Raw genomic sequence first — 25,459 nt, 5'->3', positions numbered from 1 at the left:
CCAAAGTTTGGAACGGCTCTGTTTACAAGAACCTCGTTTACAGTACAAGTTCAACATCGCAGAAAGTGAAAAATGGATAAAGAAGTTGTGGTATTTACTTACAAAGCAATATCACTCAGCAATGAAATCTGTGTCATCAGGCCCTTAGCAGCACAGTGAGTGGATTCAGGTATGATGATTCTAACTGAAATAAGTCACACAGAAAAAGAAACATCATAAGATATCAGTAATACACGGAATGGAAACTTGGCTACACAGGAACTGAATTACAGAACAGAACAGGGTCTCAAATTTAGAAAACCAACTTATGCTTGCTTAAGGGTAAAGGTGAGTTGGGGTGCTGCATAAAACCAGAGATTGAAATGAGCACAGATAAAGTTCCTTAAGCCAAATATGGAATAGACAAGAGCTACTCCTTGCTCAATGAAATGGACTCAACACCCCATATTAAACGCCTAAGAATGTACCTGACTAGTAAGTATCTTAAAACCTATAGATTGCTATGTCTCCGAAAGAGAATCAAGCATGTGTACAGGGGCATAAACGCAGCAGTGATAGGATTGGAGAGGTTCGGTGAGCAAATGAAGACCCTTTGAAGTCATATTGCATGGTACCCATTCCACGGGTTTCAACTACCCAGGTTTAAGGTATTCTTCCTTCAGCTAAAACATGCATGTGGAACGTAGAGTATGATCAACCATGTGATTGGGAGACGTATTCAAATATGTCTCAGTTTTCATACCTTGGTACTCGGGTGCAACATTCCAGACGCTTTACTAACACTCTCCCGACTTGGAGAGTCAGTCCCTTTAACCTCCTGTTTGGCCCAGTTTGCAATTCCTGCGGAAGATGAACAGGAATAGCGAGAACCAATGAGGCTAGTTGGAGGTGTCTGGACGGGCAAATTTAACTCTCATTTCCCACCAGGAAGAGGAATTAACCAAAGGCTCAGTGTGCCGTGCCGGAACCAGATTAGGGCCTGAAGCCATCCTGCGGTGTTGCGGCCAGGTCACAAGAAAGCGAGTTGAAGAAAGGAGCTCAGGGGCACTGTAATTCACAAACCTGCAGAGTTATAAATGACAGCTATCGTCCAAAAATAGACTGAAGTAAGGCTGCCAAGAGGACTTGAAAGCGGGGCAGAATTGCAGGAAACCGATTTCAGGAGGTAGACTGGAATTGCATTGAAAGCATAGGAAAAGAGGCAGAACGTCCGCAGTGATGCACTTGGCCAAAAAGGGCGTATGCGTTTTTTCCTGAATATAATCAGGAAAAAACGCATAGGCCCTTTTTGGCCAACCAAGCAAGCTTGCAAAGGAAATCTGCACTACAATGAAGTCTCACTTCCCCCGGGTCAAAAGGGCCATCTGAAAAAAGTGTAAAATCCAGAATGGCAACAGGCCATTGAGAACTGGGAGCCTTGTTATGCTGATGGGCGGGATGTAAATTGCCAGCAGACACTCGGGAGAAGTGTATGGTGTTTCCTGAAACATCTAAAAAACAAAGCAACAGAGCCTAGGGCACTTCCACTTATGGTCCTATAGCTTAGGGAAATTAAAATCAAAAAGACACAGCCACCCCAAAGTTTGGAACGGCTCTGTTTACAAGAACCTCGTTTACAGTACAAGTTCAACATCGCAGAAAGTGAAAAATGGATAAAGAACTTGTGGTACTTACGTACAATGCAGTATCACTCAGCAATGAAATCTATGTCATCAGGCCCGTAGCAGCATAATGAGTAGATTCAGGTACGATGATTCTAACTGAAATAAGTCACACAGAAAAAGAAACATCATAAGATATCACTAATACACGGAATGTAAACTTGGCTACACAGGAACTGAATTCCAAAACAGAACAGGTTCTCAAATTTAGAAAACCAACTTATGCTTGCTTAAGGGGAAAGGTGAGTTGGGTTGCTGCATAAAACCAGAGATTGAAATGAGCACAGATAAAGTTCCTTAAGCCAAATATGGAATAGACAAGAGCTACTCCTTGCTCAACGAAATGGACTCAACACCGCATATTAAACGCCTAAGAATGTACCTGACTAGTAAGTATCTTAAAACCTATGGATTGCTATCTCTCCGAAAGAGAATCAAGCATGTGTACAGGGGAATAAACGCAGCAGTGATAGGATTGGAGAGGTTCGGTGAGCAAATGAAGACCCTTTGAAGTCATATTGCATGGTACCCATTCCACGGGTTTCAACTACCCAGGTTTTAGGTATTCTTCCTTCAGCTAAAACATGCATGTGGAACCCAGAGTATGATCAACCATGTGATCAGGAGACGTGTTCAAATATGTCTCAGTTTTCCTCCTCTGGTACTCGGGTGCAACATTCCAGACGCTTTACTAACACTCTCCCCACTTGGAGAGTCAGCGCCTTTAACCTCCTGTTTGGCCCAGTTTGCAATTTCTGCGGAAGATGAACAGGAATAGCGAGAACCAATGAGAGGCTAGCTGGAGGTGTCTGGACGGGCAAATTTAACTCTCATTTCCCACCAGGAAGAGGAATTAACCAAAGGCTCAGCATGCCGGCCCGGAACCAGATTAGGGCCTGAAGCCATCCTGCGGTGTTGCGGCCAGGTCACAAGAAAGCGAGTTGAAGAAAGGAGCTCAGGGGCACTGTAATTCACAAACCTGCAGAGTTATAAATGACAGCTATCGTCCAAAAATAGACTGAAGTAAGGCTGCCAAGAGGACTTGAAAGCGGGGCAGAATTGCAGGAAACCGATTTCAGGAGGTAGACTGGAATTGCATTGAAAGCATAGGAAAAGAGGCAGAACGTCCACAATGATGCACTTGGCCAAAAAGGGCGTATGCGTTTTTTCCTGAATATAATCAGGTAAAAACGCATACGCCCTTTTTCGCCAACCAAGCAAGCTTGCAAAGGAAATCTGCACTACAATGAAGTCTCACTTCCCCCGGGTCAAAAGGGCCATCTGAAAAAAGTGTAAAATCCAGAAAGGCAACAGATCATTGAGAACTGGTAGCCTTGTTATGCTGATGGGCGGGATGTAAATTGCCAACAGACACTCGGGAGAAGTGTATGGTGTTTCCTGAAACATCTAAAAAACAAAGCAACAGAGCCTAGGGCACTTCCACTTATGGTCCTATAGCTTAGGGAAATTAAAATCAAAAAGACACAGCCACCCCAAAGTTTGGAATGGCTCTGTTTACAAGAACCTCGTTTACAGTACAAGTTCAACATCGCAGAAAGTGAAAAATGGATAAAGAACTTGTGGTACTTACGTACAATGCACTATCACTCAGCAATGAAATCTATGTCATCAGGCCCGTAGCAGCATAATGAGTAGATTCAGGTACGATGATTCTAACTGAAATAAGTCACACAGAAAAAGAAACATCATAAGATATCACTAATACACGGAATGTAAACTTGGCTACACAGGAACTGAATTCCAAAACAGAACAGGTTCTCAAATTTAGAAAACCAACTTATGCTTGCTTAAGGGGAAAGGTGAGTTGGGTTGCTGCATGAACCCAGAGATTGAAATGAGCACAGATAAAGTTCCTTAAGCCAAATATGGAATAGACAAGAGCTACTCCTTGCTCAACGAAATGGACTCAACACCGCATATTAAACGCCTAAGAATGTACCTGACTAGTAAGTATCTTAAAACCTATGGATTGCTATGTCTCCGAAAGAGAATCAAGCATGTGTACAGGGGAATAAACGCAGCAGTGATAGGATTGGAGAGGTTCGGTGAGCAAATGAAGACCCTTTGAAGTCATATTGCATGGTACCCATTCCACGGGTTTCAACTACCCAGGTTTTAGGTATTCTTCCTTCAGCTAAAACATGCATGTGGAACCCAGAGTATGATCAACCATGTGATCAGGAGACGTGTTCAAATATGTCTCAGTTTTCCTCCTCTGGTACTCGGGTGCAACATTCCAGACGCTTTACTAACACTCTCCCCACTTGGAGAGTCAGCGCCTTTAACCTCCTGTTTGGCCCAGTTTGCAATTTCTGCGGAAGATGAACAGGAATAGCGAGAACCAATGAGAGGCTAGCTGGAGGTGTCTGGACGGGCAAATTTAACTCTCATTTCCCACCAGGAAGAGGAAATAACCAAAGGCTCAGCGTGCCGTACCGGAACCAGATTAGGGCCTGAAGTCATCCTGCGGTGTTGCGGCCAGCTCAAAAGAAACCGAGTTGAATATAGGAGCGCAGGGGCACTGTAATTCACAAACCTGCAGAGTTATAAATGACAGCTATCGTCCAAAAATAGACTGAAGTAAGGCTGCCAAGAGGACTTGAAAGCGGGGCAGAATTGCAGGAAACCGATTGCAGGAGGTAGACTGGAATTGCATGGAAAGCATAGGAAAAGAGGCAGAACGTCCACAATGATGCACTTGGCCAAAAAGGGCGTATGCGTTTTTTCCTGAATATATTCAGGAAAAAACGCATACGCACTTTTTGGCCAACCAAGCAAGCTTGCAAAGGAAATCTGCACTACAATGAAGTCTCACTTCCCCCCGGTCAAAAGGGCCATCTGAAAAAAGTGTAAAATCCAGAAAGTCAGGACAGGCCATGGAGAACTGGGAGCCTTGTTATGCTGATGGGCGGGATGTAAATTGCCAACAACCACTCGGGAGAAGTGTATGGTGTTTCCTGAAACATCTAAAAAACAAAGCAACAGAACCTAGGGCACTTCCACTTATGGTCCTATAGCTTAGGGAAATTAAAATCAAAAAGACACAGCCACCCCAAAGTTTGGAACGGCTCTGTTTACAAGAACCTCGTTTACAGTACAAGTTCAACATCGCAGAAAGTGAAAAATGGATAAAGAAGTTGTGGTATTTACTTACAAAGCAATATCACTCAGCAATGAAATCTATGTCATCAGGCCCTTAGCAGAACAATGAGTGGATTCAGGTATGATGATTCTAACTGAAATAAGTCACACAGAAAAAGAAACATCATAAGATATCAGTAATACACGGAATGTAAACTTGGCTACACAGGAACTGAATTACAGAACAGAACAGGGTCTCAAATTTAGAAAACCAACTTATGCTTGCTTAAGGGTAAAGGTGAGGTGGGGTGCTGCATAAAACCAAAGATTGAAATGAGCACAGATAAAGTTCCTTAAGTCAAATATGGAATAGACAAGAGCTACTCCTTGCTCAACGAAATGGACTCAACACCGCATATTAAACGCCTAAGAATGTACCTGACTAGTAAGTATCGTAAAACCTATGGATTGCTATGTCTCCAAAAGAGAATCAAGCATGTGTACAGGGGCATAAACGCAGCAGTGATAGGATTGGAGAGGTTCGGTGAGCAAATGAAGACCCTTTGAAGTCATATTGCATGGTACCCATTCCACGGGTCTCAACTCTCCAGGTTTAAGGTATTCTTCCTTCAGCTAAAACATGCATGTGGAACCCAAGTATGATCAACCATGTGAACGGGAGACGTGTTCAAATATGTCTCAGTTTTCCTCCCCTGGTACTCGGGTGCAACATTCCAGACGCTTTACTAACACTCTCCCCACTTGGAGAGTCAGCGCCTTTAACCTCCTGTTTGGCCCAGTTTGCAATTTCTGCGGAAGATGAACAGGAATAGCGAGAACCAATGAGAGGCTAGCTGGAGGTGTCTGGACGGGCAAATTTAACTCTCATTTCCCACCAGGAAGAGGAAATAACCAAAGGCTCAGCGTGCCGTACCGGAACCAGATTAGGGCCTGAAGCCATCCTGCGGTGTTGCGGCCAGCTCAAAAGAAAGCGAGTTGAACAAAGGAGCTCAGGGGCACTGTAATTCACAAACCTGCAGAGTTATAAATGACAGCTATCGTCCAAAAATAGACTGAAGTAAGGCTGCCAAGAGGACTTGAAAGCGGGGCAGAATTGCAGGAAACCGATTTCAGGAGGTAGACTGGAATTGCATTGAAAGCATAGGAAAAGAGGCAGAACGTCCACAATGATGCACTTGGCCAAAAAGGGCGTATGCGTTTTTTCCTGAATATATTCAGGAAAAAACGCATACGCCCTTTTTGGCCAACCAAGCAAGCTTGCAAAGGAAATCTGCACTACAATGAAGTCTCACTTCCCCACGGTCAAAAGGGCCATCTGAAAAAAGTGTAAAATCCAGAAAGGCAGGACAGGCCATGGAGAACTGGGAGCCTTGTTATGCTGATGGGCGGGATGTAAATTGCCAACAACCACTCGGGAGAAGTGTATGGTGTTTCCTGAAACATCTAAAAAACAAAGCAACAGAACCTAAGGCACTTCCACTTATGGTCCCATAGCTTAGGGAAATTAAAATCAAAAAGACACAGCCACCCCAAAGTTTGGAACGGCTCTGTTTACAAGAACCTCGTTTACAGTACAAGTTCAACATCGCAGAAAGTGAAAAATGGATAAAGAAGTTGTGGTATTTACTTACAAAGCAATATCACTCAGCAATGAAATCTGTGTCATCAGGCACTTAGCAGCACAATGAGTGGATTCAGGTATGATGATTCTAACTGAAATAAGTCACACAGAAAAAGAAACATCATAAGATATCAGTAATACATGGAATGTAAACTTGGCTACACAGGAACTGAATTACAGAACAGAACAGGGTCTCAAATTTAGAAAACCAACTTATTCTTGCTTAAGGGTAAAGGTGAGTTGGGGTGCTGCATAAAACCAGAGATTGAAATGAGCACAGATAAAGTTCCTTAAGCCAAATATGGAATAGAGAAGAGCTACTCCTTGCTCAACGAAATGGACTCAACACCCCATATTAAACGCCTAAGAATGTACCTGACTAGTAAGTATCTTAAAACCTATGGATTGCTATGTCTCCGAAAGAGAATCAAGCATGTGTACAGGGGCATAAACGCAGCAGTGATAGGATTGGAGAGGTTCGGTGAGCAAATGAAGACCCTTTGAAGTCATATTGCATGGTACCCATTCCACAGGTTTCAACTACCCAGGTTTAAGGTATTCTTCCTTCAGCTAAAACATGCATGTGGAACCTAGAGTATGATCAACCATGTGATCGGGAGACGTGTTCAAATATGTCTCAGTTTTCCTCCCCTGGTACTCGGGTGCAACATTCCAGACGCTTTACTAACACTCTCCCCACTTGGAGAGTCAGTCCCTTTAACCTCCTGTTTGTCCCTGTTTGCAATTTCTGCGGAAGATGAACAGGAATAGCGAGAACCAATGAGAGGCTAGCTGGAAGTGTCTGGACGGGCAAATTTAACTCTCATTTCCCACCAGGAAGAGGAATTTAACAAAGGCTCACCATGCCGGGCCGGAACCAGATTAGGGCCTGAAGCCATCCTGCGGTGTTGCGGCCAGGGCACAAGAGAGCGAGTTGAAGAAAGGAGCTCAGGGGCACTGTAATTCACAAACCTGCAGAGTTATAAATGACAGCTATCGTCCAAAAATAGACTGAAGTAAGGCTGCCAAGAGGACTTGAAAGTGGGGCAGAATTGCAGGAAACCGATTTCAGGAGGTTGACTGGAATTGCATTGAAAGCATAGGAAAAGAGGCAGAACGTCCACAATGATGCACTTGGCCAAAAAGGGCGTATGCGTTTTTTCCTGAATATATTCAGGAAAAAACGCATACGCACTTTTTGGCCAACCAAGCAAGCTTGCAAAGGAAATCTGCACTACAATGAAGTCTCACTTCCCCCTGGTCAAAAGGGCCATCTGAAAAAAGTGTAAAATCCAGAAAGGCAGGACAGGCCATGGAGAACTGGGAGCCTTGTTATGCTGATGGGCGGGATGTAAATTGCCAACAGACACTCGGGAGAAGTGTATGGTGTTTCCTGAAACATCTAAAAAACAAAGCAACAGAGCCTAGGGCACTGCCACTTATGGTCCTATAGCTTATGGAAATTAAAATCAAAAAGACACAGCCACCCCAAAGTTTGGGACGCCTCTGTTTACAAGAACCTCGTTTACAGTACAAGTTCAACATCGCAGAAAGTGAAAAATGGATAAAGAAGTTGTGGTATTTACTTACAAAGCAATATCACTCAGCAATGAAATCTATGTCATCAGGCCCTTAGCATCACAATGAGTGGATTCAGGTATGATGATTCTAACTGAAATAAGTCACACAGAAAAAGAAACATCATAAGTTATCAGTAATACACGGAATGTAAACTTGGCTACACAGGAACTGAATTACAGAACAGAACAGGGTCTCAAATTTAGAAAACCAACTTATGCTTGCTTAAGGGTAAAGGTGAGTTGGGGTGCTGCATAAAACCAGAGATTGAAATGAGCACAGATAAAGTTCCTTAAGTCAAATATGGAATAGACAAGAGCTACTCCTTGCTCAACGAAATGGACTCAACACCGCATATTAAACGCCTAAGAATGTACCTGACTAGTAAGTATCTTAAAACCTATGGATTGCTATGTCTCCGAAAGAGAATCAAGCATGTGTACAGGGGCATAAACGCAGCAGTGATAGGATTGGAGAGGTTCGGTGAGCAAATGAAGACCCTTTGAAGTCATATTGCATGGTACCCATTCCACGGGTCTCAACTCTCCAGGTTTAAGGTATTCTTCCTTCAGCTAAAACATGCATGTGGAACCCAGAGTATGATCAACCATGTGATCGGGAGACGTGTTCAAATATGTCTCAGTTTTCCTCCCCTGGTACTCGGGTGCAACATTCCAGACGCTTTACTAACACTCTCCCCACTTGGAGAGTCAGCGCCTTTAACCTCCTGTTTGGCCCAGTTTGCAATTTCTGCGGAAGATGAACAGGAATAGCGAGAACCAATGAGAGACTAGCTGGAGGTGTCTGGACGGGCAAATTTAACTCTCATTTCCCACCAGGAGGAGGAAATAACCAAAGGCTCAGCGTGCCGTGCCAGAACCAGATTAGGGCCTGAAGCCATCCTGCGGTGTTGCGGCCAGCTCACAAGAAAGCGAGTTGAAGAAAGGAGCTCAGGGGCACTGTAATTCACAAACCTGCAGAGTTATAAATGACAGCTATCGTCCAAAAATAGACTGAAGTAAGGCTGCCAAGAGGACTTGAAAGCGGGGCAGAATTGCAGGAAACCGATTTCAGGAGGTAGACTGAAATTGCATTGAAAGCATAGGAAAAGAGGCAGAACGTCCACAATGATGCACTTGGCCAAAAAGGGCGTATGCGTTTTTTCCTGAATATATTCAGGAAAAAACGCATACGCCCTTTTTGGCCAACCAAGCAAGCTTGCAAAGGAAATCTGCACTACAATGAAGTCTCACTTCCCCCCGGTCAAAAGGGCCATCTGAAAAAAGTGTAAAATCCAGAAAGGCAGGACAGGCCATGGAGAACTGGGAGCCTTGTTATGCTGATGGGCGGGATGTAAATTGCCAACAACCACTCGGGAGAAGTGTACGGTGTTTCCTGAAACATCTAAAAAACAAAGCAACAGAACCTAGGGCACTTCCACTTATGGTCCTATAGCTTAGGGAAAATAAAATCAAAAAGACACAGCCACCCCAAAGTTTGGAACGGCTCTGTTTACAAGAACCTCGTTTACAGTACAAGTTCAACATCGCAGAAAGTGAAAAATGGATAAAGAACTTGTGGTATTTACTTACAAAGCAATATCACTCAGCAATGAAATCTGTGTCATCAGGCCCTTAGCAGCACAATGAGTGGATTCAGGTATGATGATTCTAACTGAAATAAGTCACACAGAAAAAGAAACATCATAAGATATCAGTAATACACGGAATGTAAACTTGGCTACACAGGAACTGAATTACAGAACAGAACAGGGTCTCAAATTTAGAAAACCAACTTATGCTTGCTTAAGGGTAAAGGTGAGTTGGGGTGCTGCATAAAACCAGAGATTGAAATGAGCACAGATAAAGTTCCTTAAGTCAAATATGGAATAGACAAGAGCTACTCCTTGCTCAACGAAATGGACTCAACACCGCATATTAAACGCCTAAGAATGTACCTGACTAGTAAGTATCTTAAAACCTATGGATTGCTATGTCTCCGAAAGAGAATCAAGCATGTGTACAGGGGCATAAACGCAGCAGTGATAGGATTGGAGAGGTTCGGTGAGCAAATGAAGACCCTTTGAAGTCATATTGCATGGTACCCATTCCACGGGTTTCAACTACCCAGGTTTTAGGTATTCTTCCTTCAGCTAAAACATGCATGTGGAACCCAGAGTATGATCAACCATGTGATCGGGAGACGTGTTCAAATATGTCTCAGTTTTCGTACCCTGGTACTCGGGTGCAACATTCCAGACGCTTTACTAACACTCTCCCGACTTGGAGAGTCAGTCCCTTTAACTTCCTGTTTGGCACAGTTTGCAATTTCTGCGGAAGATGAACAGGAATAGCGAGAACCAATGAGAGACTAGCTGGAGGTGTCTGGACGGGCAAATTTAACTCTCATTTCCCACCAGGAAGAGGAATTAACCAAAGGCTCAGTGTGCCGTGCCGGAACCAGATTAGGGCCTGAAGCCATCCTGCGGTGTTGCGGCCAGCTCACAAGAAAGCGAGTTGAAGAAAGGAGCTCAGGGGCACTGTAATTCACAAACCTGCAGAGTTATAAATGACAGCTATCGTCCAAAAATAGACTGAAGTAAGGCTGCCAAGAGGACTTGAAAGCGGGGCAGAATTGCAGGAAACCGATTTCAGGAGGTAGACTGGAATTGCATTGAAAGCATAGGAAAAGAGGCAGAACGTCCACAATGATGCACTTGGCCAAAAAGGGCGTATGCGTTTTTTCCTGAATATATTCAGGAAAAAACGCATACGCCCTTTTTGGCCAACCAAGCAAGCTTGCAAAGGAAATCTGCACTACAATGAAGTCTCACTTCCCCCCCCCCCCGGGTCAAAAGGGCCATCTGAAAAAAGTGTAAAATCCAGAAAGGCAGGACAGGCCATGGAGAACTGGGAGCATTGTTATGGTGATGGTTGGGATGTAAATTGCCAACAGACACTCGGGAGAAGTGTATGGTGTTTCCTGAAACATCTAAAAAACAAAGCAACAGAGCCTAGGGCACTTCCACTTATGGTCCTATAGCTTAGGGAAATTAAAATCAAAAAGACACAGCCACCCCAATGTTTGGGACGCCTCTGTTTACAAGAACCTCGTTTACAGTGCAAGTTCAACATCGCAGAAAGTGAAAAATGGATAAAGAAGTTGTGGTATTTACTTACAAAGCAATATCACTCAGCAATGAAATCTGTGTCATCAGGCCCTTAGCAGCACAATGAGTGGATTCAGGTATGATGATTCTAACTGAAATAAGTCACACAGAAATAGAAACATCATAAGATATCAGTAATACACGGAATGTAAACTTGGCTACACAGGAACTGAATTACAGAACAGAACAGGTCTCAAATTTCGAAAACCAACTTATGCTTGCTTAAGGGGAAAGGTGAGTTGGGGTGCTGCATAAAACCAGAGATTGAAATGAGCACAGATAAAGTTCCTTAAGCCAAATATGGAATAGACAAGAGCTACTCCTTGCTCAACGAAATGGACTCAATACCGCATATTAAACGCCTAAGAATGTACCTGACTAGTAAGTATCTTAAAACCTATGGATTGTTATGTCTCCGAAAGAGAATCAAGCATGTGTACAGGGGCATAAACGCAGCAGTGATAGGATTGGAGAGGTTCGGTGAGCAAATGAAGACCCTTTGAAGTCATATTGCATGGTACCCATTACACGGGTCTTAACTCTCCAGGTTTAAGGTATTCTTCCTTCAGCTAAAACATGCATGTGGAACCCAAGTATGATCAACCATGTAAACGGGAGACGTGTTCAAATATGTCTCAGTTTTCCTCCCCTGGTACTCGGGTGCAACATTCCAGACGCTTTACTAACACTCTCCCCACTTGGAGAGTCAGTCCCTTTAACCTCCTGTTTGGCCCAGTTTGCAATTTCTGCGGAAGATGAACAGGAATAGCGAGAACCAATGAGAGACTAGCTGGAGGTGTCTGGACGGGCAAATTTAACTCTCATTTCCCACCAGGAAAAGGAAATAACCAAAGGCTCAGCGTGCCGTGCCGGAACCAGATTAGGGCCTGAAGCCATCCTGCGGTGTTGCGGCCAGGTCACAAGAAAGCAAGTTGAAGAAAGGAGCTCAGGGGCACTGTAATGCACAAACCTGCAGAGATATAAATGACAGCTATCGTCCAAAAATAGACTGAAGTAAGGCTGCCAAGAGGACTTGAAAGCGGGGCAGAATTGCAGGAAACCGATTTCAGGAGGTAGACTGGAATTGCATTGAAAGCATAGGAAAAGAGGCAGAACGTCCACAATGATGCACTTGGCCAAAAAGGGCGTATGCGTTTTTTCCTGAATATATTCAGGAAAAAACGCATACGCCCTTTTTGGCCAACCAAGCAAGCTTGCAAAGGAAATCTGCACTACAATGAAGTCTCACTTCCCCCCGGTCAAAAGGGCAATCTGAAAAAAGTGTAAAATCCAGAAAGGCAGGACAGGCCATGGAGAACTGGGAGCCTTGTTATGCTGATGGGCGGGATGTAAATTGCCAACAACCACTCGGGAGAAGTGTACGGTGTTTCCTGAAACATCTAAAAAACAAAGCAACAGAACCTAGGGCACTTCCACTTATGGTCCTATAGCTTAGGGAAAATAAAATCAAAAAGACACAGCCACCCCAAAGTTTGGAACGGCTCTGTTTACAAGAACCTCGTTTACAGTACAAGTTCAACATCGCAGAAAGTGAAAAATGGATAAAGAACTTGTGGTATTTACTTACAAAGCAATATCACTCAGCAATGAAATCTGTGTCATCAGGCCCTTAACAGCACAATGAGTGGATTCAGGTATGATGATTCTAACTGAAGTAAGTCACACAGAAAAAGAAACATCATAAGATATCAGTAATACACGGAATGTAAACTTGGCTACACAGGAACTGAATTACAGAACAGAACAGGGTCTCAAATTTAGAAAACCAACTTATGCTTGCTTAAGGGTAAAGGTGAGTTGGGGTGCTGCATAAAACCAGAGATTGAAATGAGCACAGATAAAGTTCCTTAAGTCAAATATGGAATAGACAAGAGCTACTCCTTGCTCAACGAAATGGACTCAATACCGCATATTAAACGCCTAAGAATGTACCTGACTAGTAAGTATCTTAAAACCTATGGATTGTTATGTCTCCGAAAGAGAATCAAGCATGTGTACAGGGGCATAAACGCAGCAGTGATAGGATTGGAGAGGTTCGGTGAGCAAATGAAGACCCTTTGAAGTCATATTGCATGGTACCCATTCCACGGGTTTCAACTACCCAGGTTTTAGGTATTCTTCCTTCAGCTAAAACATGCATGTGGAACCCAGAGTATGATCAACCATGTGAACGGGAGACGTGTTCAAATATGTCTCAATTTTCCTCCCCTGGTACTCGGGTGCAACATTCCAGACGCTTTACTAACACTCTCCCCACTTGGAGAGTCAGTCCCTTTAACCTCCTGTTTGGCCCAGTTTGCAATTTCTGCGGAAGATGAACAGGAATAGCGAGAACCAATGAGAGACTAGCTGGAGGTGTCTGGACGGGCAAATTTAACTCTCATTTCCCACCAGGAAAAGGAAATAACCAAAGGCTCAGCGTGCCGTGCCGGAACCAGATTAGGGCCTGAAGCCATCCTGCGGTGTTGCGGCCAGGTCACAAGAAAGCAAGTTGAAGAAAGGAGCTCAGGGGCACTGTAATGCACAAACCTGCAGAGATATAAATGACAGCTATCGTCCAAAAATAGACTGAAGTAAGGCTGCCAAGAGGACTTGAAAGCGGGGCAGAATTGCAGGAAACCGATTTCAGGAGGTAGACTGGAATTGCATTGAAAGCATAGGAAAAGAGGCAGAACGTCCACAATGATGCACTTGGCCAAAAAGGGCGTATGCGTTTTTTCCTGAATATATTCAGGAAAAAACGCATACGCCCTTTTTGGCCAACCAAGCAAGCTTGCAAAGGAAATCTGCACTACAATGAAGTCTCACTTCCCCCCGGTCAAAAGGGCAATCTGAAAAAAGTGTAAAATCCAGAAAGGCAGGACAGGCCATGGAGAACTGGGAGCCTTGTTATGCTGATGGGCGGGATGTAAATTGCCAACAACCACTCGGGAGAAGTGTACGGTGTTTCCTGAAACATCTAAAAAACAAAGCAACAGAACCTAGGGCACTTCCACTTATGGTCCTATAGCTTAGGGAAAATAAAATCAAAAAGACACAGCCACCCCAAAGTTTGGAACGGCTCTGTTTACAAGAACCTCGTTTACAGTACAAGTTCAACATCGCAGAAAGTGAAAAATGGATAAAGAAGTTGTGGTATTTACTTACAAAGCAATATCACTCAGCAATGAAATCTGTGTCATCAGGCCCTTAACAGCACAATGAGTGGATTCAGGTATGATGATTCTAACTGAAGTAAGTCACACAGAAAAAGAAACATCATAAGATATCAGTAATACACGGAATGTAAACTTGGCTACACAGGAACTGAATTACAGAACAGAACAGGGTCTCAAATTTAGAAAACCAACTTATGCTTGCTTAAGGGTAAAGGTGAGTTGGGGTGCTGCATAAAACCAGAGATTGAAATGAGCACAGATAAAGTTCCTTAAGTCAAATATGGAATAGACAAGAGCTACTCCTTGCTCAACGAAATGGACTCAACACCGCATATTAAACGCCTAAGAATGTACCTGACTAGTAAGTATCTTAAAACCTATGGATTGCTATGTCTCCGAAAGAGAATCAAGCATGTGTACAGGGGCATAAACGCAGCAGTGATAGGATTGGAGAGGTTCGGTGAGCAAATGAAGACCCTTTGAAGTCATATTGCATGGTACCCATTCCACGGGTTTCAACTACCCAGGTTTTAGGTATTCTTCCTTCAGCTAAAACATGCATGTGGAACCCAGAGTATGATCAACCATGTGATCGGGAGACGTGTTCAAATATGTCTCAGTTTTCGTACCCTGGTACTCGGGTGCAACATTCCAGACGGTTTACTAACACTCTCCCCACTTGGAGAGTCAGTGTCTTTAACCTCCTGTTTGGCCCAGTTTGCAATTTCTGCGGAAGATGAACAGGAATAGCGAGAACCAATGAGAGACTAGCTGGAGGTGTCTGGACGGGCAAATTTAACTCTCATTTCCCACCAGGAAGAGGAATTAACCAAAGGCTCAGCGTGCCGTGCCGGAACCATATTAGGGCCTGAAGCCATCCTGCGGTGTTGCGGCCAGCTCACAAGAAAGCGAGTTGAAGAAAGGAGCTCAGGGTCACTGTAATTCACAAACCTGCAGAGTTATAAATGACAGCTATCGTCCAAAAATAGACTGAAGTAAGGCTGCCAAGAGGACTTGAAAGCGGGGCAGAATTGCAGGAAACCGATTTCAGGAGGTAGACTGGAATTGCATTGAAAGCATAGGAAAAGAGGCAGAACGTCCACAATGATGCACTTGGCCAAAAAGGGCGTATGCGTTTTTTCCTGAATATATTCAGGAAAAAACGCATACGCCCTTTTTGGCCAGCCAAGCAAGCTTGCAAAGGAAATCTGCACTACAATGAAGTCTCACTTCCCCCCGGTCAAAAGGGCCATCTGAAAAAAGTGTAAAATCCAGAAAGGCAGGACAGGCCATGGAGAACTGGGAGCCTTGTTATGCTGATGGGCGGGATGTAAATTGCCAACAACCACTCGGGAGAAGTGTATGGTGTTTCCTGAAACATCTAAAAAACAAAGCAACAGAACCTAGGGCACTTCCACTTATGGTCCTATAGCTTAGGGAAATTAAAATCAAAAAGACACAGCCACCCCAAAGTTTGGAACGGCTCTGTTTACAAGAACGTCGTTTACAGTACAAGTTCAACATCGCAGAAAGTGAAAAATGGATAAAGAAGTTGTGGTATTTACTTACAAAGCAATATCACTCAGCAATGAAATCTGTGTCATCAGGCACTTAGCAGCACAATGAGTGGATTCAGGTATGATGATTCTAACTGAAATAAGTCACACAGAAAAAGAAACATCATAAGATATCAGTAATACACGGAATGTAAACTTGGCTACACAGGAACTGAATTACAGAACAGAACAGGGTCTCAAATTTAGAAAACCAACTTATGCTTGCTTAAGGGTAAAGGTGAGTTGGGGTGCTGCATAAAACCAGAGATTGAAATGAGCACAGATAAAGTTCCTTAAGCCAAATATGGAATAGACAAGAGCTACTCCTTGCTCAACGAAATGGACTCAACACCCCATATTAAACGCCTAAGAATGTACCTGACTAGTAAGTATCTTAAAACCTATGGATTGCTATGTCTCCGAAAGAGAATCAAGCATGTGTACAGGGGCATAAACGCAGCAGTGATAGGATTGGAGAGGTTCGGTGAGCAAATGAAGACCCTTTGAAGTCATATTGCATGGTACCCATTCCACAGGTTTCAACTACCCAGGTTTAAGGTATTCTTCCTTCAGCTAAAACATGCATGTGGAACCTAGAGTATGATCAACCATGTGATCGGGAGACGTGTTCAAATATGTCTCAGTTTTCCTCCCCTGGTACTCGGGTGCAACATTCCAGACGCTTTACTAACACTCTCCCCACTTGGAGAGTCAGTCCCTTTAACCTCCTGTTTGGCCCAGTTTGCAATTTCTGCGGAAGATGAACAGGAATAGCGAGAACCAATGAGAGGCTAGCTGGAGGTGTCTGGACGGGCAAATTTAACTCTCATTTCCCACCAGGAAGAGGAATTAACCAAAGGTTCACCGTGCCGGGCCGGAACCAGATTAGGGCCTGAAGCCATCCTGCGGTGTTGCGGCCAGGGCACAAGAAAGCGAGTTGAAGAAAGGAGCTCAGGGGCACTGTAATTCACAAACCTGCAGAGTTATAAATGACAGCTATCGTCCAAAAATAGACTGAAGTAAGGCTGCCAAGAGGACTTGAAAGCGGGGCAGAATTGCAGGAAACCGATTTCAGGAGGTAGACTGGAATTGCATTGAAAGCATAGGAAAAGAGGCAGAACGTCCACAATGATGCACTTGGCCAAAAAGGGCGTATGCGTTTTTTCCTGAATATATTCAGGAAAAAACGCATACGCCCTTTTTGGCCAACCAAGCAAGCTTGCAAAGGAAATCTGCACTACAATGAAGTCTCACTTCCCCCCGGTCAAAAGGGCCATCTGAAAAAAGTGTAAAATCCAGAAAGGCAGGACAGGCCATGGAGAACTGGGAGCCTTGTTATGCTGATGGGCGGGATGTAAATTGCCAACAACCACTCGGGAGAAGTGTATGGTGTTTCCTGAAACATCTAAAAAACAAAGCAACAGAACCTAGGGCACTTCCACTTATGGTCCTATAGCTTAGGGAAATTAAAATCAAAAAGACACAGCCACCCCAAAGTTTGGAATGGCTCTGTTTACAAGAACCTCGTTTACAGTACAAGTTCAACATCGCAGAAAGTGAAAAATGGATAAAGAAGTTGTGGTATTTACTTACAAAGCAATATCACTCAGCAATGAAATCTATGTCACAAGGCCCTTAGCAGCACAATGAGTGGATTCAGGTATGATGATTCTAACTGAAATAAGTCACACAGAAAAAGAAACATCATAAGATATCAGTAATACACGGAATGGAAACTTGGCTACACAGGAACTGAATTACAGAACAGAACAGGGTCTCAAATTTAGAAAACCAACTTATGCTTGCTTAAGGGTAAAGGTGAATTGGGGTGCTGCATAACCAGAGATCGAAATGAGCACAGATAAAGTTCCTTAAGCCAAATATGGAATAGACAAGAGCTACTCCTTGCTCAACGAAATGGACTCAACACCGCATATTAAACGCCTAAGAATGTACCTGATTAGTAAGTATCTTAAAACCTATGGATTGCTATGTCTCCGAAAGAGAATCAAGCATGTGTACAGGGGCATAAAGGCAGCAGTGATAGGATTGGAGAGGTTCGGTGAGCAAATGAAGACCCTTTGAAGTCATATTGCATGGTACCCATTCCACGGGTTTCAACTACCAAGGTTAAAGTATTCTTCCTTCAGATAAAACATGCATGTGGAACCTAGAGTATGATCAACCATGTGAACGGGAGACGTGTTCAAATATGTCTCAGTTTTCCTCCCCTGGTACTCGGGTGCAACATTCCAGACGCTTTACTAACACTCTCCCCACTTGGAGAGTCAGTCCCTTTAACCTCCTGTTTGGCCCAGTTTGCAATTTCTGCGGAAGATGAACAGGAATAGCGAGAACCAATGAGAGGCTAGCTGGAGGTGTCTGGACGGGCAAATTTAACTCTCATTTCCCACCAGGAAGAGGAAATAACCAAAGGTTCAGCGTGCCGTGCCGGAACCAGATTAGGGCCTGAAGCCATCCTGCGGTGTTGCGGCCAGCTCACAAGAAAGCGAGTTGAAGAAAGGAGCTCAGGGGCACTGTAATTCACAAACCTGCAGAGTTATAAATGACAGCTATCGTCCAAAAATAGACTGAAGTAAGGCTGCCAAGAGGACTTGAAAGCGGGGCAGAATTGCAGGAAACCGATTTCAGGAGGTAGACTGGAATTGCATTGAAAGCATAGGAAAAGAGGCAGAACGTCCACAATGATGCACTTGGCCAAAAAGGGCGTATGCGTTTTTTCCTGAATATATTCAGGAAAAAACGCATACGCCCTTTTTGGCCAACCAAGCAAGCTTGCAAAGGAAATCTGCACTACAATGAAGTCTCACTTCCCCCCGGTCAAAAGGGCCATCTGAAAAAAGTGTAAAATCCAGAAAGGCAGGACAGGCCATGGAGAACTGGGAGCCTTGTTATGCTGATGGGCGGGATGTAAATTGCCAACAACCACTCGGGAGAAGTGTATGGTGTTTCCTGAAACATCTAAAAAACAAAGCAACAGAGCCTAGGGCACTTCCACTTATGGTCCTATAGCTTAGGGAATTTAAAATCAAAAAGACACAGCCACCCCAAAGTTTGGAACGGCTCTGTTTACAAGAACCTCGTTTACAGTACAAGTTCAACATCGCAGAAAGTGAAAAATGGATAAAGAAGTTGTGGTATTTACTTACAAAGCAATATCACTCAGCAATGAAATCTGTGTCATCAGGCCCTTAGCAGCACAATGAGTGGATTCAGGTATGATGATTCTAACTGAAATAAGTCACACAGAAAAAGAAACATCATAAGATATCAGTAATACACGGAATGGAAACTTGGCTACAAAGGAACTGAATTACAGAACAGAACAGGGTCTCAAATTTCGAAAACCAACTTATGCTTGCTTAAGGGGAAAGGTGAGTTGGGGTGCTGCATAAAACCAGAGATTGAAATGAGCACAGATAAAGTTCCTTAAGCCAAATATGGAATAGACAAGAGCTACTCCTTGCTCAACGAAATGGACTCAACACCGCATATTAAACGCCTAAGAATGTACCTGACTAGTAAGTATCTTAAAACCTATGGATTGCTATGTCTCCGAAAGAGAATCAAGCATGTGTACAGGGGCATAAACGCAGCAGTGATAGGATTGGAGAGGTTCGGTGAGCAAATGAAGACCCTTTGAAGTCATATTGCATGGTACCCATTCCACGGGTTTCAACTACCCAGATTTTAGGTATTTTTCCTTCAGCTAAAACATGCATGTGGAACCCAGAGTATGATCAACCATGTGATCGGGAGACGTGTTCAAATATGTCTCAGTTTTCCTCCCCTGATACTCGGGTGCAACATTCCAGACGCTTTACTAACACTCTCCCGACTTGGAGAGTCAGTCCCTTTAACCTCCTGTTTGGCCCAGTTTGCAATTTCTGCGGAAGATGAACAGGAATAGCGAGAACCAATGAGAGACTAGCTGGAGGTGTCTGGACGGGCAAATTTAACTCTCATTTCCCACCAGGAAGAGGAATTAACCAAAGGCTCAGCGTGCCGTGCTGGAACCAGATTAGGGCCTGAAGCCATCCTGCGGTGTTGCGGCCAGCTCACAAGAAAGCGAGTTGAAGAAAGGAGCTCAGGGGCACTGTAATTCAGAAACCTGCAGAGTTATAAATGACAGCTATCGTCCAAAAATACACTGAAGTAAGGCTGCCAAGAGGACTTGAAAGCGGGGCAGAATTGCAGGAAACCGATTTCAGGAGGTAGACTGGAATTGCATTGAAAGCATAGGAAAAGAGGCAGAACGTCCACAATGATGCACTTGGCCAAAAAGGGCGTATGCGTTTTTTCCTGAATATATTCAGGAAAAAACGCATACGCCCTTTTTGGCCAACCAAGCAAGCTTGCAAAGGAAATCTGCACTACAATGAAGTCTCACTTCCCCCCGGTCAAAAGGGCCATCTGAAAATAGTGTAAAATCCAGAAAGGCAGGACAGGCCATGGAGAACTGGGAGCCTTGTTATGCTGATGGGCGGGATGTAAATTGCCAACAACCACTCGGGAGAAGTGTATGGTGTTTCCTGAAACATCTAAAAAACAAAGCAACAGAACCTAGGGCACTTCCACTTATGGTCCTATAGCTTAGGGAAATTAAAATCAAAAAGACACAGCCACCCCAAAGTTTGGGACGCCTCTGTTTACAAGAACCTCCTTTACAGTACAAGATCAACATCGCAGAAAGTGAAAAATGGATAAAGAAGTTGTGGTATTTACTTACAAAGCAATATCACTCAGCAATGAAATCTGTGTCATCAGGCCCTTAGCAGCACAATGAGTTGATTCAGGTACGATGATTCTAACTGAAATAAGTCACACAGAAAAAGAAACATCATAAGATATCACTAATACACGGAATGTAAACCTGGCTACACAGGAACTGAATTCCAAAACAGAACAGGGTCGCAAATTTAGAAAACCAACTTATGCTTGCTTAAGGGGAAAGGTGAGTTGGGGTGCTGCATAAAACCAGAGATTGAAATGAGCACAGATAAAGTTCCTTAAGCCAAATATGGAATAGACAAGAGCTACTCCTTGCTCAACGAAATGGACTCAACACCCCATATTAAACGCCTAAGAATGTACCTGACTAGTAAGTATCTTAAAACCTATGGATTGCTATGTCTCCAAAAGAGAATCAAGCGTGTGTACAGGGGCATAAACGCAGCAGTGATAGGATTGGAGAGGTTCGGTGAGCAAATGAAGACCCTTTGAAGACATATTGCATGGTACCCATTCCACGGGTCTCAACTCTCCAGGTTTAAGGTATTCTTCCTTCAGCTAAAACATGCATGTGGAACCCAGAGTATGATCAACCGTGTGAACGGGAGACGTGTTCAAATATGTCTCAGTTTTCCTCCCCTGGTACTCTGGTGCAACATTCCAGACGCTTTACTAACACTCTCCCGACTTGGAGAGTCAGTCCCTTTAACCTCCTGTTTGGCCCAGTTTGCAATTTCTGCGGAAGATGAACAGGAATAGCGAGAACCAATGAGAGACTAGCTGGAGGTGTCTGGACGGGCAAATTTAACTCTCATTTCCCACCAGGAAGAGGAATTAACCAAAGGCTCAGCGTGCCGTGCCGGAACCAGATTAGGGCCTGAAACCATCCTGCGGTGTTGCGGCCAGCTCAAAAGAAACCGAGTTGAAGAAAGGAGCTCAGGGGCACTGTAATTCACAAACCTGCAGAGTTATAAATGACAGCTATCGTCCAAAAATAGACTGAAGTAAGGCTGCCAAGAGGACTTGAAAGCGGGGCAGAATTGCAGGAAACCGATTTCAGGAGGTAGACTGGAATTGCATTGAAAGCATAGGAAAAGAGGCAGAACGTCCACAATGATGCACTTGGCCAAAAAGGGCGTATGCGTTTTTTCCTGAATATATTCAGGAAAAAACGCATACGCCCTTTTTGGCCAACCAAGCAAGCTTGCAAAGGAAATCTGCACTACAATGAAGTCTCACTTCCCCCCGGTCAAAAGGGCCATCTGAAAAAAGTGTAAAATCCAGAAAGGCAGGACAGGCCATGGAGAACTGGGAGCCTTGTTATGCTGATGGGCGGGATGTAAATTGCCAACAACCACTCGGGAGAAGTGTATGGTGTTTCCTGAAACATCTAAAAAACAAAGCAACAGAACCTAGGGCACTTCCACTTATGGTCCTATAGCTTAGGGAAATTAAAATCAAAAAGACACAGCCACCCCAAAGTTTGGGACGCCTCTGTTTACAAGAACCTCCTTTACAGTACAAGTTCAACATCACAGAAAGTGAAAAATGGATAAAGAAGTTGTGGTATTTACTTACAAAGCAATATCACTCAGCAATGAAATCTGTGTCATCAGGCCCTTAGCAGCACAATGAGTGGATTCAGGTATGATGATTCTAACTGAAATAAGTCACACAGAAAAAGAAACATCCTAAGATATCACTAATACACGGAATGTAAACTTGGCTACACAGGAACTGAATTACAGAACAGAACAGGGTCTCAAATTTAGAAAACCAACTTATTCTTGCTTAAGGGTAAAGGTGAGTTGGGGTGCTGCATAAAACCAGAGATTGAAATGAGCACAGATAAAGTTCCTTAAGCCAAATATGGAATAGACAAGAGCTACTCCTTGCTCAACGAAATGGACTCAACACCCCATATTAAATGCCTAAGAATGTACCTGACTAGTAAGTATCTTAAAACCTATGGATTGCTATGTCTCCGAAAGAGAATCAAGCATGTGTACAGGGGCATAAACGCAGCTGTGATAGGATTGGAGAGGTTCGGTGAGCAAATGAAGACCCTTTGAAGTCATATTGCATGGTACCCATTCCACGGGTTTCAACTACCAAGGTTAAAGTATTCTTCCTTCAGCTAAAACATGCATGTGGAACCTAGAGTATGATCAACCATGTGAACGGGAGACGTGTTCAAATATGTCTCAGTTTTCCTCCCCTGGTACTCGGGTGCAACATTCCAGACGATTTACTAACACTCTCCCCACTTGGAGAGTCAGTCCCTTTAACCTCCTGTTTGGCCCAGTTTGCAATTTCTGCGGAAGATGAACAGGAATAGCGAGAACCAATGAGAGGCTAGCTGGAGGTGTCTGGACGGGCAAATTTAACTCTCATTTCCCACCAGGAAGAGGAAATAACCAAAGGTTCAGCGTGCCGTGCCGGAACCAGATTAGGGCCTGAAGACATCCTGCGGTGTTGCGGCCAGCTCACAAGAAAGCGAGTTGAAGAAAGGAGCTCAGGGGCACTGTAATTCACAAACCTGCAGAGTTATAAATGACAGCTATCGTCCAAAAATAGACTGAAGTAAGGCTGCCAAGAGGACTTGAAAGCGGGGCAGAATTGCAGGAAACCGATTTCAGGAGGTAGACTGGAATTGCATTGAAAGCATAGGAAAAGAGGCAGAACGTCCACAATGATGCACTTGGCCAAAAAGGGCGTATGCGTTTTTTCCTGAATATATTCAGGAAAAAACGCATACGCCCTTTTTGGCCAACCAAGCAAGCTTGCAAAGGAAATCTGCACTACAATGAAGTCTCACTTCCCCCCAGTCAAAAGGGCCATCTGAAAAAAGTGTAAAATCCAGAAAGGCAGGACAGGCCATGGAGAACTGGGAGCCTTGTTATGCTGATGGGCGGGATGTAAATTGCCAACAACCACTCGGGAGAAGTGTATGGTGTTTCCTGAAACATCTAAAAAACAAAGCAACAAAACCTAGGGCACTTCCACTTATGGTCCTATAGCTTAGGGAAATTAAAATCAAAAAGACACAGCCACCCCAAAGATTGGAACGGCTCTGTTTACAAGAACCTCGTTTACAGTACAAGTTCAACATCGCAGAAAGTGAAAAATGGATAAAGAAGTTGTGGTATTTACTTACAAAGCAATATCACTCAGCAATGAAATCTGTGTCATCAGGCCCTTAGCAGCACAATGAGTGGATTCAGGTATGATGATTCTAACTGAAATAAGTCACACAGAAAAAGAAACATCATAAGATATCAGTAATACACGGAATGTAAACTTGGCTACACAGGAACTGAATTACAGAACAGAACAGGGTCTCAAATTTAGAAAACCAACTTATGCTTGCTTAAGGGGAAAGGTGAGTTGGGGTGCTGCATAAAACCAGAGATTGAAATGAGCACAGATAAAGTTCCTTAAGCCAAATATGGAATACACAAGAGCTACTCCTTGCTCAACGAAATGGACTCAACACCGCATATTAAACGCCTAAGAATGTACCTGACTAGTAAGTATCTTAAAACCTATGGATTGCTATGTCTCCGAAAGAGAATCAAGCATGTGTACAGGGGCATAAACGCAGCAGTGATAGGATTGGGGAGGTTTGGTGAGCAGATGAAGACCCTTTGAAGTCATATTGCATGGTACCCATTCCACGGGTTTCAACTACCCAGGTTTTAGGTATTCTTCCTTCAGCTAAAACATGCATGTGGAACCCAAGTATGATCAACCATGTGAACGGGAGACGTGTTCAAATATGTCTCAGTTTTCCTCCCCTGGTACTCGGGTGCAACATTCCAGACACTTTACTAACACTCTCCCCACTTGGAGAGTCAGTCCCTTTAACCTCCTGTTTGGCACAGTTTGCAATTTCTGCGGAAGATGAACAGGAATAGCGAGAACCAATGAGAGACTAGCTGGAGGTGTCTGGACGGGCAAATTTAACTCTCATTTCCCACCAGGAAGAGGAAATAACCAAAGGCTCAGTGTGCCGTGCCGGAACCAGATTAGGGCCTGAAGCCATCCTGCGGTGTTGCGGCCAGCTCACAAGAAAGCGAGTTGAAGAAAGGAGCTCAGGGGCACTGTAATTCACAAACCTGCAGAGTTATAAATGACAGCTATCGTCCAAAAATAGACTGAAGTAAGGCTGCCAAGAGGACTTGAAAGCGGGGCAGAATTGCAGGAAACCGATTTTAGGAGGTAGACTGGAATTGCATTGAATGCATAGGAAAAGAGGCAGAATGTCCACAATGATGCACTTGGCCAAAAAGGGCGTATGCGTTTTTTCCTGAATATATTCAGGAAAAAACGCATATGCCCTTTTTGGCCAACCAAGCAAGCTTGCAAAAGAAATCTGCACTACAATGAAGTCTCACTTCCCCCCGGTCAAAAGGGCCATCTGAAAAAAGTGTAAAATCCAGAAAGGCAGGACAGGCCATGGAGAACTGGGAGCCTTGTTATGCTGATGGGCGGGATGTAAATTGCCAACAACCACTCGGGAGAAGTGTATGGTGTTTCCTGAAACATCTAAAAAACAAAGCAACAGAGCCTAGGGCACTTCCACTTATGGTCCTATAGCTTAGGGAATTTAAAATCAAAAAGACACAGCCACCCCAAAGTTTGGAACGGCTCTGTTTACAAGAACCTCGTTTACAGTACAAGTTCAACATCGAAGAAAGTGAAAAATGGATAAAGAAGTTGTGGTATTTACTTACAAAGCAATATCACTCAGCAATGAAATCTGTGTCATCAGGCCCTTAGCAGCACAATGAGTGGATTCAGGTATGATGATTCTAACT

This window comes from Stenella coeruleoalba, assembly GCF_951394435.1.
Source record: "Stenella coeruleoalba genome assembly, contig: scaffold_135, whole genome shotgun sequence".
Lineage (NCBI taxonomy): Eukaryota > Metazoa > Chordata > Mammalia > Artiodactyla > Delphinidae > Stenella > Stenella coeruleoalba.
Note: the sequence above shows the minus strand (reverse complement) of the source record.